Here is a 12,868-nt window from a genome sequence, read left to right on the forward strand (position 1 = left end):
GTCAAGAAGCCCCTTGAAAACACAACATTAGGCTAGGTAACTTTTCACTACAGAAAAAGTGTTTATTTCCTCAGGATACTGGGTGACTCATGTTTCAGTCACTTTGTGGACTTTTGTTTTTGAAAATAATTTTTTTTTCAATCAACTTAGGACGTTAAGTATGAAAACAAAAGGTTAATGAACCAGTAACTTGGTTTAGATTTAAATGGCTTAAATACGGGATAGATAATAATGCAATAAGCATACAATCACTGAAGAAATTTCCAATTTTGAGACCTATACAGTGAATTAAAAAGCTTTGATCAGGCTCGGTGCCTTTGGCTCAAGTGGCTAAGGTGCCAGCCCCATACACCAGAGCTAGCAGGTTTGAATCCAGCCCGGGCCTGCCAAACAACAACTACAACCAAAAAATAGCCGGGTGTTGTGGTGGGCACCTATAGTCCTAGCTACTTGTGAGGCTGAGGCAAGAGAATCACTTAAGCCCAGGAGTTGGAGGTTGCTGTGAGCTGTGATGCCACAGCACCCTACCCGGGGCAACAGCTTGAGGCTCTGTTTCAAAAAAAAAAAAAAAGAAAAAAGCTTTGATCAGTCACAGTGAATCATATATTGCTAAACAAGTAAACTTAATGTTGGGTCAACTATGGAGCATACTGAAAAACCAGCTTATTATTTTCTCAGGCTAACTAAATTAATGATAAGGAAAAGTTTCTCTTTAATAAAAGTATTCTAGCTAACAACTAAAAAAAAGAAATAGTATAATTGGAATACTACTAGTTTTTTAACCCCTAAGAAAATAATAGGATCATCAATGGCACTAATATCACAACAAAAGAAACACACCAGAAATTATTTATTGTGCCTCATAATAGAAATACACAAGGTGGCTCAGCACCTGTGGTTCCAGAGGCTAAGGCGCCAGCCACATACACCTGAGCTGGTGGGTTCGAATCCAGCGCGGGCCCGCCAAACAATAATGACGGCTGCAACCAAAAACAAAATAGCAGGCGTTGTGGTGGGTGCCTGTAGTCTGAGCTACTTGGGAGGTGGAGGCAGAAGACTCGCTTGAGCCCAGGAGTTGGAGGTTGCTGTGAGCTGTGATGCCACAGCACTCTACCCAGGGCAACAGCTTGAGGCTCTGTCTCAAAAAAAAAAAAAAAAAAAAAACACACAAGGTTACAAAGTGTATTCCTGTAAAAACAACAAGGAAAAAACAACTTCAAGCCTCTTAACTTATCAACTCATAGGAAACATGAGGAACAGAGAAACATGTTTAAATTACAACAACTAGAATATAGTCAGTAAAATTCAGACTGTGGGAAATTGTACTTGACAAAGCACTTTCTTCAATATAAATGTGAAAAGCAAAACAAAGAAATAAACATAATTAGAAAAATCTGAACACCAACTGGATAATGGACTTTAAGGATAATGAACTTTAAGGAACTACAGTAATACCTTCTGGGTGTGTTTATGATTTTTAGGCTCTAAGGCCTAACAGATGAAATGTAATATGATATCTGAGATGTGGTTCAAGATAACTCAAAGGATTATGAGGAAGGGTATACATAAAACAATATTAGCTATGAGTTAATAGTAGCTTTGGTTTGGTTGAGAATATAATAAATTCATTTACCATAGTAATTTTTCACACTTTTGGGGAAATTTTTCATAATAAAAAGTAGGAAGAAAAGTCACTACAACATTTTATTCAAAACATGAACTTCTCTTAAGTTCAACTATAAAGTTCAAATGTTAAGTCAAATTTTCAACTGCAAAAAAATGTTTAATTGTGCTAAAAGCAGTCATATTATTCAAATTCATGATAAGTTTCCTTAACGTTAAAAAGGAAGTAACACAATGGACTGAAATGAAGTCAAGAGCTATATACTGTCTTATACTTAGTTGACCATATTTACTGTTATATTTTAATTCTGTTCATGTTTTCCCACATTAACAAGAAACAAGATGTTGATTATCAAGTCAGTATTTCATTATTGCCCAAATTAAAAAAAAAAAAAAAGGATTCAGGTCTCCTAAACCACAGTATATCCTACACACAGAAATTTATTTACTCAGTTATCTCAAATTAGACAGTGAAGTCTCATGATTTCACAATTTTTTTGAATCAACTTTGTAATTCTTTATAAAATTCAAATATAAAATTCTATGTATTTGTTTATATATAAAACAAAACAAAAACTGCAGAACACCAAAACTATCAACCTAAGTTTAACTTGTGTCCTTACTGCAAAAGAAAGAAAGTGGTATTTTTATTCAGAAAACTCTTCTGAAAACTATTTGCCACATACTAACTAAATGCCCTTAATGTCTCTCTGTTCTTTGAACTAGAGAAGACTTCAATATGCACTAAATATGAAAACCAAGTGGTAACAGTATCCTTCTGGAGTATTGGCTTTATTCAAAGATTTTAGAAAGAAGAACATTTTCAATTTTTGTGCCTTTAAAAAGTTTTAGTTGAACAGAGACGGTGGCTCACACCTCTGTAGTCCCAGCACATTCAGAGGCCAAGGCATTGCAACTCTAGCCTGAATAACATAGCAAGATTCCATTTTTACAAAAAAAATAATAAATTAGCTGGGCATAGTGGTGCACAACTGTAGCTCCACATACTTTGGAGGCTAAGGTGAGAGGATCACTTGAACCCATGATTTGAGGTTGCAATGAGCTATGATAGTGCCACTGCACTCCAGCCTTGGTAAAAGTGAGACCCAGTGTCTTAAAAAAAGGTTTTGTCAAGTTGACTCAGAAGCAAATCAACACCACTGTGCTTTTATCTGGGGAAAGGTAAGTTTAATGTTGAAAATATGGACAGCAGAAATTTTTATATAAGCTGATAACTCGTAAATTACAGTTTTGTATTATCAGTGTATCGATACTCTTTACCACGAAGTCATTTCTCTCTCTCTCTTTTTTTTTTTTTTGAAACAGAGTTTTGCTCTGTCATCTGGGCTAATGTGCCATGGCCTCAGCCTAGCTCACAGCAACTACAAACTCCTGGCCTCAAGTGACCTTCCTGCCTCAGCCTCCCAAGCAGCTGGGACTACAGAAACATGCCACCAAGCTTGGCTAATTTTTCTATTTTTGTAGAGATGGGGTCTCTTCTTTTTTGGGGGGGAAGGGTGACAGTCTCACTCTGTTGCCCTGGGTAGAGTGCTGTGGCATCATGTTAGTTCACAGCAACCTCAAACTCTTGGGCTGAAGCAATTCTCTTGCGTCAGCCTCCCCAGTAGCTGGGACTACAGGCCCCCGCCATGGTGCTCAGGTAGTTTTTCTATTTTTAGTGTTGCTTTTGCTCAGGCTGGTCTTGAACTCTTGAGCTCAAGCAATCCAGAAGCCTTGGTCTCCCCAAGTGCTAGTACTGTAAGAGTGAACCACCATGCCTGGCTAATTTTTTCTTTGGTTTCCAGTGTTTCTATTACCATATATTAGAAATTGCTAAATCTGGGGTGGGGTCTTGGTGTGTGACACACCTTTTGGGAGCAAGACACGATTGTAAGAAGGGCTTTAACTAACATATGCAATCAATGTAACCTGGCTTCTTGTACCCTCAGTGAACCTCCAACAATTAAAAAAAAAAAAAAAAAAGAGATTAATGAGTGCACATCATCCCTACTAAGGCAAGCTGTGACTCCAAGGAAACAAACTTGAAGTACAACCCCCTCTCAAAAGAAATTGCTAAATCCAACAAAGTACAGGTTATATTTTCTTCCAAAAGTTTTATACTTTTAACTATTAGTTTAGAACTTTGATAAATTTTGATTTAATTCTTATTTATTTATTTTGAGATCAATTCTCACTCTGTTGCTTTGGGTACAGTATCATGGCATCATCACAGCCCATAGCAACCTCAAACTCCTGGGTTCAAGCAATCTTCTTGCCTCAACTCCATAAGTAGCTGGGACTACAGACTTTTGCCACCATGCCCAGCTGGTTTTTTCCTATTTTTAGTAGAAACAGGGTCTCATTCTTGCTCAGCCTATTCTTAAATTCTTGAGTTGAAGCAAACCATCTGCCTCAGCCTCCTAAAGTGCTAGTATTACAGGCATGAGCCACCAAGCCTGGCCTTGATTTAAGTCTTTTTTTAATTTTGGGGACAGAGTCTCACTTAGTTGGCTGCAGTGCTAGGGCATCATACCTCACAGCAACCTCTAACTATTGGGCTGAAGTAATCCTCTTGCCTTAGCCTCCTAAGTAGCTGGGACTACAGGCACCAGCCACAACACCCGGCTATTTTTAGAGAAGGGGTCTTGCTGTATTTTACTCAGGTTGGTATTTTTTTTTATTATTATTAAATCATAGCTGTGTACATTAGTGCAATCAAGGGGTACAATGTGCTGGTTTCACATACAATCTGAAATATTCTCATCAGACTGTTCAACGTAGCCTTCGTGGAATTTTCTTGATTATTGTATGTAGACATTTGTATTCTGCATTTAGTACGTCTTGCCTGTACCCATTCTAAGATGCACTGTAGGTGTGGCCCCACCCATTGCCCTCCCTCCACTGTAACCTCCCCCCTCCATTCCCCTTCCTTGGCCCTTTCCTCATAGTCTTGTGCTATAGTTGGGTTATAGCCTTCATGTGAAAGCTATAATTTAGCTTCACAGTAGGGATGAGTACATTGGATACTTTTTCTTCCATTCCTGAGATACTTTGCTAAGAAGAATATGTTCCAGCTCCATCCATGTAAACATGAAAGAGGTAAAGTCTCTATCTTTCTTTAAGTCTGCATAATATTCCATGGTATACATGTACCACAATTTCCTAGTCCATTCGTGGGTCGATGGGCACTTGGGCTTCTTCCATGACTTAGCAATTATGAATTGGGCTGCAATGAACATTATGGTACAGAAGTCTTTGTTATATTGTGATTTTTGGTCTTCTAGTAAAGGAATTATAGGATTGAATAGCAGGTCTATTTTTAGGTCTCTAAGTATTCTCCAAACATCCTTCCAGAAGGAACGTATTAGTGTGCATTCACACCAGCAGTGTAGAAGTGTGCCCTTTTCTCCACATCCACACTAACATCTCTGGTTTTGGGATTTTGTTATGTGGGCTACTCTTACTGGGGTTAGGTGATGTCTCAAAGTAGTTTTGATTTGCATTTCTGATGATTAAGGACGATGAGCTTTTTTTCATGTGTTTATAGACTGTGTGCCTGTCTTCTTTAGAGAAGTTTCTCTTCAAGTCCCTTGCCTACCCTGAGATGGGATCACTTGTTCTTTTCTTGCTAATACGTTTGAGTTCTCTGTGGATTCTGGTTATTAGACCTTTATCGGAGGTATAACCTGCAAATATTTTCTCCCATTATAAGGGCTGTCTGCTTGCTTTAGTTACTATGTTCTTGGCTGTGCAGAAGCTTTTTAGTTTGATCAGGTCACAGTAGTGTATTTTTGATACTGCTTCAATTGCCTGGGGAGTCCTCCTCATAAAATATTCACCCAGGCTGATTCCTTCAAGAGTTTTCCCTGCACTTTCTTAAAGTATTTTTATAGTTTCATGTCTTAAGTTTAAATCTTTTATCCAGTGAGAGTCTATCTTAGTTAATGGTGAAAGGTGTGGGTCCAGTTTCAATCTTCTACAGGTTGCCAGCCAGTTCACCCAGTACCATTTGTTAAACAGGAAATCTTTTCCCCACTGAATGTTTTTTTTTTGTTTTGTTTTGTTTTTTTTTTTTTTTTGGTAGAGACAGAGTCTCACTTTATGGCCCTTGGTAGAGTGCCGTGGCCTCACACAGCTCACAGCAACCTCCAACTCATGGGCTTAAGCGATTCTCTTGCCTCAGGCCTCCCAAGTAGCTGGGACTACAGGTGCCTGCCACAACGCCCGGCTATTTTTTTTTGGTTGCAGTTTGGCCGGGGCCGGGTTTGAACCCGCCACCCTCGGCATATGGGACCGGCGCCTTACCGACTGAGCCACAGGCACCTCCCTCCCCACTGAATGTTTTTAATTGGCTTGTCAAAGATCAAATAATGGTAAGTAGCTGGATTCATCTCTTGGTTCTCTATTCTGTTCCAGACATCTACTTCTATGTTCTTGTGCCAGTACCATGCTGTTTTGATCACTATTTATAGTACAGTCTCAGGTCTGGTAGCGTGATTCCTCCTGCTTTGTTTTTATTGCTAAGTAATGTTTTGGCTATTTGGTTTTTTCCTGATTCCATATAAAACGAAGTATTTTTTCAAGATCTTTAAAATATGACAATGGAGCTTTAATAGGAATTGCATTAAAATTATATATTGCTTGGGTAGTATAGATACTTTAACAATGTTGATTCTTCCCAGCCATGAACATGGTAAGTTTTTCCATTTGTTAACGTCTTCAGCTATTTCTTTTCTTAAAGTTTCATAGTTCTCTTTGTAGAGATCTTTCACATCCTTTGTTAGGTATACTTCCAAATATTTCATCTTCTTTGGCAATACTGTGCAAGGAATAGAGTCCTTGACTGTTTTTTTTTGGCTTGGTTATTGTTGGCATATATAAAGGCTACAGATTTATGGGTGTTGATTTTGTAGCCTGAGACATTGCTGTATTCCTTGATCACTTCTAAAAGTTTTGTAGTAGAATCCCTAGTGTTTTCCAGATAGACGATGATATCATCTGTGAAAGTGAAAGTTTGATCTCTTCTGACCGTATGTGGATACCCTTGATCGCCTTTTCTTCCCTAATTACAATGGCTAAAACTTCCATTACAATGTTAAAGAGTAATGGAAACAATGGGCAACCTTGCCTGGTTCCTGATCTAAGTGGAAATGATTTCAATTTAACTCCATTCAATACAATATTGGCTGTGGGTTTGCTATAGATGGCCTCAATCAGTTTAAGAAATGTCCCTTCTATACCAATTTTCTTAGGTGTTCTGATCATGAAGGGATGCTGGATATTATCAAAAGCTTTTTCTGCATCAATTGAAAGAATCATATGGGCGGCGCCTGTGGCTCAGTGAGCAGGGCGCCGACCCCATATACTGAGGGTGGAGGGTTCAAACCCAGCCCGGCCAAACTGCCACAAAAAAATAGCTGGGTGTTGTGGCGGACGCCTGTAGTCCCAGCTACTCGGGAGGCTGAGGCAGGAGAATCGCCTAAGCCCAGGAGTTGGAGGTTGCTGTGAGCTGTGTGACTCCACGGCACTCTACCGAGGGCAATAAAGTGAAACTCTGTCTCTACCAAAAAAAAAAAAAAAAAAAAAAGAAAGAAAGAATCATATGGTCCTTATTTTTTAGTTTGTTTATGTGCTGAATTACATTTATAGATTTACATATATTGAACCAGCCTTGAGACCCTGGGATAAATCCCACTTGGTTGTGGTGTATAATTTTTTTGATGTGTTGTTGGATTCTATTTGTTAGGATCTTATTGAGTATTTTAGCATCAATATTCATTAGTGATATTGGTCTGTAATTTTCTTTTCTTGTTGGGTCTTTCCTTGGTTTGGGGATGAAGGTGATGTTTGCTTCGTAGAGTGTGTTGGGTAATATTCCTTCTTTTTCTATATTTTGGAAGAGGTTTAGTAATATAGGTACTAGTTCTTCTTTAAAGGTTTGGTAGAATTCTGACGTAAAGCCATCTGGTCCTGGGCTTTTCTTTTTAGGGAGATTTTGTATAGTTGATGCTATTTCAGAACTTGATATAGGCCTGTTCAACATTTCCACTTCATTCTGGCTAAGTCTTGGTAGATGGCGTACTTCCAGGTATTGGTTGATTTCTTACAGATTTTCATATTTCTGAGAGTAGAGTTTCTTATAGTATTCGTTAAGGATTTTTTGAATTTCTGCAGGGTCTTTTGTTATTTCATCGTTACCATTTCGATTGATGAAATTAGAGATTTTACTTTTTTTCCTGGTTAAGTTGGCCAAAGGTTTATCTATTTTATTGATCTTTTCAAAAAACCAATTTTTGGATTTATTGATCTGTTGTATAATTCTTTTGTTTTCAATTTCATTTAATTCTGCTCTGATTTTGGTTATTTCTTTTCTTTGGCAGGGTTTGGGTTTGCAGTGTTCTTCCTTCTCCAGTTGCTTGAGATGTCCCATTAAGTTATTAACTTCCTCTCTTTCCGTTTTCTTGAGGAAGGCTTGCAGTGCTATAAATTTCCCTTTTAGGACTGCCTTTGAAGTATCCCAGAGGTTCTGATAATTCATGTCTTGATTGTTGTTTTGTTCCAAAAATTTGGTGATTTCCTTCTTAATCTCATCTATAACCCATCTGTCCTTCAGCATAAGGTTGTTTAGCTTCCATGTTTTTGTATGGGTATTCCGGTTCCTGTTATTGACTTTTTATTCCAACTTTTATTCCATGATGGTCTGAGAAGATGCAAGGAATAATTTCTATTTTTTAAAATTTGCTGAGGTTAGATTTGTGGCCTAGGATGTGGTCGATTTTGGAGTATGTTCCGTGGGCTGATGAGAAGAATGTGTATTCAGTTTTGTTCGGATGAAATGTTCTGTAGATGTCTGTTAAGTCCAGATGTTGGGAGGTTAATTTTAAATCTAAAATTCCTTTGCTTAGGTTCTTTTTGGAGGATCTATCCAGCACTGCTAAAGGGGTGTTAAAATCTCCCACTACTATGGAACTGGAGGAAATCAAGTTGCCCATGTCTGTTAGAGTTTCTCTTATGAATTGAGGTGCGTTCTGGTTGGGTGCATAAATATTAATAATAGAAATCTCACCATATTGAGTATTACCTTTAACAAATATGAAGTGTCCATCCTTATCCTTCCTTATTTTGGTTAGTTTAAAGCCTAATGCATCTGCAAATAAGATTGCAACGCCTGCTTTTTTCTGCTTTCCATTTGCCTGGAATATAGATGACCATCCCTTCACCTTCAGTCTATATCTGTCTTTTAATGTAAGATGTGATTCTTGTATGTAGCAGATATCTGGCTTGAGTTTTTGTATCCAGTCAGCCAACCTGTGCCTCTTTAGAGGACAATTTAAACCATTCCCATTAATTGAGAATATTGATAAGCCTTTTGAGAGTCCAGTGGACATTTTTAATCCTTTTGCGACTGTAGAAGTTGATCAAAATTTTCTGGGTGGGTTTACTTTTGTGGTGGAGGATTACGCTGGTCTTCTTGGAGGATAGGTCTGAAAATATCCTGGAGAGCTGGTTTAGTTATGGCAAATTTCTTCAACATGTGAATATCATTGAAGTATTTAATTTCTCCATCATAAATGAAACTCAGTTTAGCTGGGTACAGGATCCTGGGTTGAAAGCTATTTTGTTTTAGGAGATTAAAAGTCGATGACCATCCTCTTCTAGCTTGAAAGGTTTCAGCAGAGAGATCTGCAGTTATTCTAATATTCTTCCCCTTGTAGGTGATGCTTTTCTTTCATCTGGCCGCTTTCAGAAGTTTCTCCTTCATATTAAATTTAGTGAAATTGATTATGATGTGTCCGGGGGATTGTCTTATTTGGGTTGAGTTGTGCTAGAGTTCTGAAACTGTCTGCTATCTGAATTTCAGAATCTCTTGGCATGTCTGGAAAGTTCTCCATCATAATCTCATGGAGAAGAGACTCTGTGCCTTGTGAAGCCACTTTGTCGCTTTCAGAGATCCCTATAAGACGAATATTGGTTTTCTTCGAATTATCGCAGAGCTCTCTGAGACAGTGATCTGTTTTTGCCCTCCATTTCTCTTCATCTTTGAGAGTTTGGGAGTGTCTGAAACCTTTGTCTTCAGTGTCAGAAATCCTTTCTTTTGCTTGCCAAACAGAAATCCCATTCTGTTTCTGAGGGATTCTACTGTGTTTCTCAGATCTTTGAGGGCTGCAACTTCTTGTCTCAATGTGTCAAAGTCTTTGGTCATTTGGTCTTTGAATTCTTGAGATATTTTTTTGGGTTACTGCTTGGAAATCTAATTCGATCTTATTTGCTATCCAGATTCTGAATTTGATTCTGACATCTCAGCTATTTGTTTGTACATGGGATCTTGTGCTGTGTCTGCCCCATTGATCCTTGGGGGAGTTGATCTACTCTGATAATTCATATTGCCAGAGTTTTTCTATTGATTTTGACTCATGATTGTTTTTCACCACTGCCTCTGGCCGTCCTCAGAGTTGGGTAGGTGTCTCTACAAGATTAGATCCCAGCAGGATCACTCTATTGTTGCTGGATCTTTGTAGGTAGTGATCCTGTGTAGTTCCTCTGGGGCTGCCACAGCCAGGGAGTTCTGGTTGTGGAAGCAGCTCTGGAGTATGTCACACGTGGATCCAGCAATAGGACGGGAGGTGGTGCACACAGTTCTGGGAGTGCCTGGTGCCCAGTGACTTTGGCACAGAGAGCCCAAGGCTCTCCAGCAGTCTGTGGCCAGGAGAAGGGCTCTGCGCAGAGGCAGGGAGGGCACGCGGCTACCAGAGTCCCTGGCCAGAGGAGTGGACCAGTGTGGAGGCAGGGAAGGTACAGGAGGGAGGACGTGGGGTTGCGCGGCTCCCACAGTTCCTGGTCAGTGCATGCGGAGACCCGGTGGGCACGGGTCGCAGCACAGCTCTTATGGAGGTCCGTGCGGCTGCCAATCCCAGGATTTTGAGGTTGCTATGAGCTGTGACGCCACGACACTCTATCCAGGGCAACAGCTTGAGGCTCCGGTGTGCCAAAACTGGTCTCACTCTGCACCTGAGGGTTAAGGCTGTAAGGCAGCTCAGTCACTAGATTACTAGCTGATTACTTTAGGCTGCTCAGTCACTAGATTACTAGCTCCCGCCCAATCCTTGCTCTGTGACCCTGAGGGCGGAGATTGCTGGGGCAGTTCTCTCACAATGGCTCCCTGTGGTCCACAGCCAAATACTAGTAGCTCTGTCTGGCTCAGAGGCTCAGTCTGGGGCCCTAGACAATGCCCAAAGTTCTCTGCACTCCTGCTCAAGCTCTCCCCAAGGCAGTTCAACTGGGTGCCAAGTCCAAAAACACTGAAACAGTTCACAGGTAGGGCCTTTCCAGTTTGGAGTCTCACTGCTGCTTGTACTTACGACTGCCGGTGGGATTAGGTCGACCCAACACACACAACCACTTGCCAGTTTTCCACTGTTTTTGTCCTCCTCTTGGGGTCCAGAAGTCCCTTGCTGACTCCCTGTATCCTCAGAGGGATGATTATAGACAGATCCCACCAGCCAGAGATCTATTTTTTTTTTTTTTTTTGAGACAGAGTCTCACTATATTGCCCTTGGTAGAGTGCCGTGGTACCACAGCTCACAGAAACCTGCAACTCTGGGGATTAAGCAATTCTCTTGATTTAGCCTCCCACGTAGCCTGGCTATTTTTTGTTGTTGCTGTTGTTGTTGTTGTAGTTGTCATTTAGCAGACCCTAGCTGGGTTCATACCCCCAAGCCCTGGTGTATGTGGCTGGTGCCCTAGGTGCTATGGGCACCAAATCGGATTGGTATTCTTTTAAATTTAATTCTTATATATGGTGCAAGTTAAGGGTTCAACTTCATTCTTTTCCATATGATATTCAATTTTTGTTGAATAGCATTTGTTGACAAGACTATCCTTGTAAATGTTGAGAAACAGAACCACTTTGTTTTTTTGTAGAGACAGAGTTTCACTTTATGGCCCTTGGTAGAGTGCCATGGCATCACACAGCTCACAGCAACCTCCAACTCCTGGGCTTAAGCGATTCTCCTGCCTCAGCCTCCCTAGTAGCTGGGACTACAGGCGCCCGCCACAACACCCGGCTATTTTTTTGTTGCAGTTCGGCCAGGGCCGGGTTTGAACCCGCCACCCTCAGTATATGGGGCCAGTGCCTTACTGACTGAGCCACAGGTGCCGCCCGAGAAACAGAACCACTTTAAGCATAATTTGACAATTTTTTTTATATGAGAAGAGACAGTTACAAAGAAGAAAATGAGAAGATCAAGCAAACATTTGACAAATTAATCACTATTTACTGACATTCCTATACTGTGCACAAAGCTTAAAGTTTATTGCTATGAGGGCAATACATTTAAATAAATAAATACAGTATGTATTTTTCAATTCCTAAATTTTTATGTGGGGAGGAAAGCCATTATACCAGCCACGTTAACTAATTTAAGGCATGTATGAAGCTGGGCCTAATATGCACTACAGGGATTTGGAGGAGCCAGGCAGTTATCACTGCCAACTGGGATAGTGTTTCCCTTTGTTGGCATTCGTGTTAATACAGCTACATAAGTAACCTGTTTTTTTTTTTTTTTGGAGATAAGATCTCATTCTGTCACTATGGTAGAGTGCAGTGACATCATCATAGCTCAGAGCAATCTCAAAGTCCTGAGCTCATACCATCCTCCTGCCTTAGCCTCCTGAGGAGCTGGGACCACAGGCATGTGCCACCATGCCCATGCCCCAATTTTTCTATTTTTTGTAGAGATGGCGTCTTGCTTAGCTTACTTTATAATTCTTTTGAAGCAGAACATGATTACTAACACTTAATGTGTGTTTCAAAATTCTATCTCTTCTGTAGGTACAGAATTCATGCATATTTTAATAAGTTTTTTTTTTGTTGTTGTTGTTGTAGAGACAGAGTCTCACTGTACCGCCCTCGGGTAGAGTGCCGTGGCGTCACACGGCTCACAGCAACCTCTAACTCTTGGGCTTACGCGATTCTCTTGCCTCAGCCTCCCGAGCAGTTGGGACTACAGGCACCTGCCACAATGCCTAGCTATTTTTTTGTTGCAGTTTGGCCGGGGCTGGGTTTGAACCCGCCACCCTCAGCATATGGGGCCAGCGCCCTACCCACTGAGCCACAGGCGCCGCCACTGAGTTAAGATTTTTAAGTGACCTGTTTCACAATCTTTAATTTCTTTGGAAATTGATAGAGAAAAAAATGTCACAGGAATGTAACTTAATGAACTCAAATGATGAATTAAAATAATTC

General features: G+C 40.3%; 1 protein-coding gene across 3 annotated transcripts in view; it reads right to left on the minus strand.

Moving 5' to 3' along the window:
* VMP1 (vacuole membrane protein 1) overlaps positions 1–12,868 on the minus strand; it is a 156,465-nt gene that overhangs the window by 76,653 nt on the left and 66,944 nt on the right. The window lies entirely within an intron of this gene.

This window comes from Nycticebus coucang, chromosome 18 (genome assembly GCF_027406575.1).
Source record: "Nycticebus coucang isolate mNycCou1 chromosome 18, mNycCou1.pri, whole genome shotgun sequence".
NCBI classification, from domain to species: Eukaryota; Metazoa; Chordata; class Mammalia; order Primates; family Lorisidae; genus Nycticebus; species Nycticebus coucang.